This window comes from Pinus tabuliformis, chromosome 7 (genome assembly GCF_031772625.1).
Source record: "Pinus tabuliformis cultivar Carrire ecotype Pingquan chromosome 7, CPIR1, whole genome shotgun sequence".
Lineage (NCBI taxonomy): Eukaryota > Viridiplantae > Streptophyta > Pinopsida > Pinales > Pinaceae > Pinus > Pinus tabuliformis.
The window spans coordinates 871,484,574-871,492,708 of record NC_142293.1 but is presented as its reverse complement, the minus strand read 5'-3'; positions in this window follow the sequence as shown (position 1 = coordinate 871,492,708).

Below are 8,135 nucleotides of genomic sequence, written 5' to 3'. Positions count from 1 at the left end.
AAATTTAAAATATTTAAATAAATTTATTTTTTCTAATTATATTTTAAAAAGATACAAATAGTAGTTTGTGGCTTTGTCACAAAGGGTTACTTTTATTTTAGAGTAGTCTTTAAGTGTGAATTTTTGGAAAGTTTTCATATTTATTTTCTGATTTAATTTGTAAACAGAGATTCATTGAAATCACAAGTTCACAATCAAAATACCATAGAAATCACACTTAAAAACTACTCCCTTTCATCTTAATGAAAAAAAACTATATATATATATATATATATATATATATATATATATATATATATATTATTTATTTAACAAATTAACCATACAAATGTCATTCTAATAATAATGGTTTGTTGGTTACAACGTGTCTATTAAGATTCTAGTAATAATTGGTTGTTGGTTTCTTGGTTACAATGTGTCTAATAAGATTCCAGTAATAAAGTATATTTTGATTTTGATTTTTTATAAAGATTATTTGCATTTTTCAATTTAAAAAAATAGAAAATGGAATATATATATCTATATAGGTTTTATATATTATTAATAATATCATTTATTTTATTTACTTTTATAAAATGGATGAGTTTTATTTATTTTTATTATTTGATTTTTATTAAAAATTTGAAATATGAAAAAAGAAGTGTATTTTGATTTTCATCTTTGTTAAAATGTTTCATCATTTCCTTTTTATATTAAAAAACGGAGAGAAGGTGTCTAGTTATTTATATTTCTAACTTCATCTTTATTACAAGGATGAGGTATGGGAAAACATGTGTATTTAGGTTTTTACATATTATTTGATATATTATTCACTTTTATAAAACAATGAAGATTATTTCTTTTATTTTATTAAAAAATGAGGTTGTGGCAGAAGTGTGTATTTTGATTTTTACTTTCATGGGATAGTTATTAGCTTCCATCACTTTAACTAATTAAAAAGATGGGCAATGGAAAAAACTATGTATTTCTACTTTTAGTTTTATTAAAAGGGTGAGGATTACTGACTTCCATAACATCATTTTTATTTGGAAAAAAATGTGTATTTTGGTATTCACTCTCATGTGAGAAATACTTACTTTCATCATATATATATATATATATATATATATATATATTTTTTTTTTTTTTTTTTTTGAAGCTGAAGTGTGGAAGAAAGTGTATACTTTGGTTTCTACTTTCATCATTTCATTTTTATTAAAAGGGATGACATGTGGGAAAATGTATCCAGTTTGGTCTCTACTCTCATCTTTATTAAAAATTAGGATATGTGGGAAACAATATGTAATTTGGTTTTTATTTTCGCCTTTATTAAAAAAGTGAATTTTACCCATTTCTATTACCATCCATTACCATCACATTTGTTGTGAGGGTTAGCAATTTTCATCCCTTCATGTTTATTAAAAAAATAATTTTAAGAAGAAGTCTGCATTTTGGTTTTCCTTATCATTTTTATTAATAAAGCTAAAATTAATAATGAGAAAGCCATGGAGAAAAATATATATTTTAGTGATAATAAGAATGAAGTTTAATACTAGTTATGGGACAATTAACATAAGTATCTGAAACTTAAGATAAAAGAGAGGAATCTCATTGTAATGTGAACATGTACGTTACTAATATAAAGGGTCACCAACCAGATCACCATGTTCTTCTCTTGGTGTATGGATCCATTTAAAAAGTTGTGGTGTTTGTGTAGGATCATGTTCAATGAACTCAATCAAAGGAGTTTGAGTAGGCAATAATAGATTCTCATCTTCACTACCATCATATGAATAAGAAGAAACTAAAATAAAATCATTATAAAAAAAAGTGAAAATAAAAATCAGCACAGCCATAGAAGATGGCTGCAAATTAGGCATTATAGAAAAGAGATTTTCATTAAACTTGAAAAACTCTCTTCATAATAAGTTCTGTTAAAGTAAGCTGAAGAAATATGTAACTTTTTTTTAGTTCTTAACCTATAATGCTTTCATTTAGCATTTAAGTTAGTTTAACAATACCTCTTTTAATATTATATTTTTTAAATCACTCACTTATTTCAATGTTATATCTTTTAATCTTTTGTAAGAGTATTATTAACATTTTTATTTGTGTAATGATTATTTTTTCAAAAATTAAAATTTGATTGGATTATACCATTACCATTTTCTTAAATATGTGATTATTTTTTTCAATAATAATAAATTTGATCTAAATAAGTAATTTAAAAGTATAATTATCACTTTTTAATTTATAATCTTTAAAAACTTATTTATTAAAAAAAAATTACACAATTAAATTATAAAAACATTGGCAAAATTTTAATGAGAGACAAGTAATGTGAATTATTATATACTTCTAACAAATAATTAAATAAAAAAATTACAATGTAATCCGTTAAAATAATTCGCTGGGTAAAAGAGCATTGTTGATTAAAGGCCCTGCTAGTCCTGCAAAACCGAAATTCTAAAAATCATATTAAGGTAAATGAAATAGTGTTTGATATCAATTGAGTATTCATTCCTTTAATTAATAGTTATATTATTGCGGAGAAGAACAATGATTTACAAGGACTTGGATAATGAAGTTGAGAGATGGTGATGTTGCTTAGTATTTTACATTTTCTTTCTTCTAAAAACACATACCACATAAATAAATGTGAGCCATAGATGGAAGAAAAGATGTCTCAATCATTCAATTAAGTGAAGAGAAATAAAATGATCTCAACAATCTTTATTTTCGGTTAAAAAAATGATTTCAGCATCCTTTACCTTCTATAAAATTTGTATATACACAGAAACAAATATGAATTCAATTCCAAATGTCTTCTTACATAGAATATAGGATCCGTGTAATGGATTGTTATCCTCTTGTGCAATGTGATGGTATCGTTCATAATGAACTGCCTAAAGAATAATTAAAAATTAAGACAGTGCCTGGCCTTGTTGTATCACATACTAATGCTTTTCAAAGGGATCTTTGGTAGGAAATCTTTCAAGTAACAGGTTGGAAGTTAAATGCATTTTCAATAATAAATAAGAGAAGCTGCATGGCAGCAAGTCCCTGCCATGAGCGGGCTTGAAAAAAAAGAAACACCACTAGAAAGGTAAAATAAGTAGTCTAGAATTGTTTCTTATTTGCCATAAGAAATCTCCGACCATTCCCATGCAGGTGACAGCAGCATTGACATTGGTAATTTGCAGTTCAGCAATTTCAGTGCAAAGAAACACCACCAGAAAGATAAAGTAAGTAGTCTAGGATTGTTGCTTATGTGCCATAAGAGATCTCAGACCATTCCCATGCAGGTGACAACAGCATTGACAATGGTAATTTGCAGTCCAGCAATTTCAGTGCACTATTCCATTCCACTTCTTCGAAAAAAACAAAGTCAAACCTAGAACATTTACATGTTAAGTAAATTAGATATATGTGAGATCTCTTCCAGAGTTGTCTCACGACGGCACAAATGAAACACAATACTCTAGCAAAGGATGGTGAGCATTCAATGTGAACACATCCTAAAGCTTTCAGAGAGACTGAGAGAATATGATATAATTTATGAAATCCCCCAGCCAGTGCAATGTACATCAAGCAAGATGCAGAAAGACCTAAAACCTGAAACTGTATATAATAGGATTGTACTTCAAAAGAATCAAGCAAGATGCAGAAAGACCTAAAACCTGAAACTGTATATAATAGGATTGTACTTCAATAGAATCTTGTGCTGAAATTAAGGATAGAAAAAGATATAAAGAAATCTTTTAAGCTTTAACCAATCAAACAGATTTCTTTTTCGAAAGTAGTAAAGAGCAAACAGTTTGGAGTCTTACTTGGCAAGCCTGGCTTCTAGTGTATCCCGACGCATCCCCTAATATGTCTGCTTTTTCCGTCTTTGTAAGAGTGGCTCTAAAAGGTAACAGGTAACTTAAAGACCTCATGTTCTAGGACACCAACATAGACTGTATTTCTGTAAGGTGAAAGACTAAACAAAGGTAGAAGTTAATAGAGGCTATACCTTCCAGCAACTGTCGTATTCCTGGCTTCTAGAGACTCCATCCCCTAATCTGGTGCTGCTTCTAGGGAGTGGTACCTCTAAAGCTTAATGGGAGAGGGGCCAGGCCCCGATATTTCAGCTGTATAGCTGCTACTTTCTTACTTACAATACATCCTGTTTGGGATAATCTGAAGGAGCTTGGTTAAGGTAGGCAACCTTGAACATATTCTTAACATTTTTTATGTCAAAAGAAGCACTTCGTTCAAGCATTTCAGTGCTGTCTGTGGATAACACATTGCGTTCTTTACCCTCATTTTTATGAAAAAGATTCTTCCTCAAGCTCCCGGGTCTCTTCCAGCCAGCTGTTTCTGGTGGAGTGTTTTCGTTATGCCCAAAACTATCTGTCACCCAAGAAGAGGGAGAGGATGGAGGGCTAGTCATTATTTCAGCTATACAACTTCTACTCCTTGTTAGTTGTGGAGCTCTACTGAAATCCGATAATCTAACCTCATTGGGAAGAGGAAGTACAAGATTTTCAATGGACTGTTGCACATTCTGACGCTGCTCTTCTAATGCAGCAATTGTTGCATCAGTATCGGTTAATTTGTGGAGATCCCTCTGCCTGTCGCTGGTTGGGCCTCTGTCCTTAAGTTAGGTAACCACTCTAAAGGAGTTATGTATAGCCAGCATTAAAGTGTCGGAATTCCAATTTTCGCATTCGGAACTTACTCTCTCCCGATCTTTTCAAAACCCGGAATCGAGGTCAGTATTTACAAATTGAACGCTTTTATATTGTGGCACCTCTCGAGATATTATCATTATCCTTATCTTTATGAATTGTGATCCTAAGACGAGTTATTATAGACTGAGTGTGGAAAGTATGACTAGAAGTTATATATTACTGAACCACAAGTATTTTGGTAAAGGGGAAGAAATAAATAATGAGAATTTACAGTAGGAATGAAAGAGAAGATTTTATATATAATAAAGAAAAAAAATTAGTCCTTTTAAGATTATAACCAATTGAAATATATGAATTGTATATAATGAAGATTTAGTTAAGAACAGAATTATGGAAGACAAATAGAGTACTCCTACGAAAATTATAGGTATTTGTAACAATGATATCCATTTTATTATGTACTCTTATTAAAGAGGGCTATGTTTCTAATTGAATTTCTCTAGTGATGTTAGCAAACAAATATAACAGCTTGTTCCCGAATCTTGATCGTAGCATTAGAAGAATAGAATAACACACTAACACACGAGTGTTACAGGTTCATTGATCGCTTGAGAGATGGATTGAGGCTTTTCCATAGTCCCCCAGATCAAACCCCTTCGGGGAGCAAAAGCAAACACAACAGCTCGATCTGGGGTTGAGGAATCATATTCCAACTAAGACAATCGACAGACTGGAGATGCGGAAACAACAGTAATCAGAGAGATAAATTTGGCTTGAAAACATGAATTATAAACTACGCTAGTAGATATATGTGGTATATGTGGTAGGTTAACATCTAAAGGGATGGTATTAACCTCAACATTTCAACGTGATCAAAAGAATGAAAAATACTCCATATATAATTTCCTTGGGTTTTCGTTTATAATTCAGGAAAAAGGAGAAACCAATGGTGCATGTGTGAAACCGGAAGTAGAACAATAATAGCTATCCAATAGGTAATAAACAGTAAACTATTCTGGAATCATTAAATCTTGACAGACGCAACATATCAGTAAAGAAATAACTTTTTTCCACAGCACTGTTTGTTGCCATAGAAATAACTGTGTATCACAGAACCATATATAAAAGCAGAAATAATATCTTCGTTATACAGATAAAAACAGAGCACTAAGGGAGTCCCTCATCGTGATATCGACACAGACCCATTAACAACATCATAATAATTGAATGTATTTTAAATATGTTTGTCAAGTTAACATAAGCCAAGGACGTGCACTCCTTCTCCACCAAAATAAATTGATCAGATAAACTCAGTACCAAAATTAAAATAGAGTCAATCATGGTAGATATAGGGCCAAAGTACAAGAAAGGCTGGTTATAAACTGCCATGCAAAGTATCATAGACAAGTATACACTAGGAAGATTCCCGTAGAACAGGCAACAAATGCATCTAGCCCTGAGGGTTTTCAACGGAAATGTTGAACCCTAGTGTCGGTAGCAAATGCATCTAGCCCTGAGGGTTTTCAACGGAAATGTTGAACCCTAGTGTCGGTAGCATAGGTAAGAAAACATTTTTTTTTTTAGAAATTGTGGTACCAAAACTCCAACGAGATGAAGAAATTCCACCGACCTTGAGAAGAATTCAGGTTAACCCATAAGTAATCAGAGAAAGAAACCTTGGTCACATCGTACACAAATCTTAGACCAGTGAGAGATGGATACGTGCATCCAAGAGTATATAGGAAAAGAAAAAGAAAACGCAGTAAGAATCAAATCCTTGAATGAAGATAAAGACCAGAAAATGGGAAACCATTAAGAGGCTAAAATAGGGATGCCAGCCATGTTACCTATGAGAAAATGCAGGAATCAGAGATAGAGCTTGGCGCCATCTTCGGATATGCTCAGAACAAGACGAGAAATGAGTTAGTAGGAAAACCTTGTACAGACAATTATGCAATTATACAAAAACCACGAAACCAAAAATATAGTTGGTATCTATATATTCGGCATAAAGAAATCAAAACCCATTTGTAAACACCGGAGATGAGGCTACCCCAACATGGTTCCCCTCTCCTACATTGTGGGATTGGACCCAGCAGAAGCAACAGCACTCACATGCAATATAGATGTGCCGTGAAATCACCATGTAGAGTAGCCAGGAACCTTCGGATGCTTATATGCTTATATGTTCATATATACTAGCATGTTTTTGAGAGTTGAGCTAATATTTAATTTCCTCTCATAATGTTAACGTTAGTTTAGGTTGTAGGATTTACAAGTTTGAAAATATCAAACAAACAAAAATATAACTTATTGTTTTAGCTTTGGTTCAGTTTCGGTCCTGGGAAAAGGCCAAATAACACGATAAATTAATGTCTCTAAAAACTTTGTTTATAGCTCATGAGCCCGAATTAGCTCATGAGCCCGAATTAAAAACAGATCAAATAATGCTATCTTCTTTGTTTTTGATTACTATAATCCATGTCGGCAGGGACTAAAAAATTGAATATAATTGTAAATATATTCAGTGTGATATAACGAAAATTCATTATGAAAACCGTCTTGAAAGTTTAAGTTTGCATAACTTTGCAATGACTAGAATGCCTACTCTGAGTGTGTCACATACTAATGTTTTCCAAAGAGTACAAATGCCACTCTGATTGTGTCACTTATTAATATTTTTGGAATTTTCATTAGTATGATATCTTTTATTGTTGTATGAAGGTTTTTTTATGAAGAAAAATCCTTAAACTTGTGCAATTAAGAACTCATAAATATTTTAATAATAAACAATTTAATAATATTCATGAAAATGGTGTATCTACACTTTTTTGAAAAATCTGAATTTCGTTACACCATAATTCACTGTAAAGCCAACTTTTTATAATTTCTTGCCTTGCTCCAAGGTATTTCCTTTTAGCTTCTTTAGTATCCTCTGTAGACATTAATACCACTTCTGTTCTCATATTTGCTTCTTCCACTGGTGAACTTTCCATTATTATTGAACCGCCATAGATTCTTATTTTTCTAAGTGACCTTAGATGAAAATAACATTTTGGCAGTTCTCTGACTGAATAGCATTCCATCATGGTAAATGTTTGAAGCGAAGGCATTGCTCCATCTTTTAGTATTGGCAGCTCCTCCAATTTATCCAATCCAACAAGCGAAAATATCTCCAGCAAGGGAAACGCCCCTTCATCGCCAAATTCTGGAGGAAATTCCCTTAACTGAGGACATGAAAGTATTTCTAATCGCCTTAGACTTCTCAGGGTGTGCAAATCACGTGGAAGCTCTTCCAACATACTGCAGTTGTCGAATAGAAGACTGCTCATATTTTGGAATTCACAAAAACTTCTGTCCAGTTTAACCAAGTGAGCACATTCTAGATACAGTCGCCTCAACTTTGACATGTTACTGAAGTCACTCGGTAGACCTTCCATCCTTGTGAGTGCTATGATGAGAGTATCCATTTGAGTCATA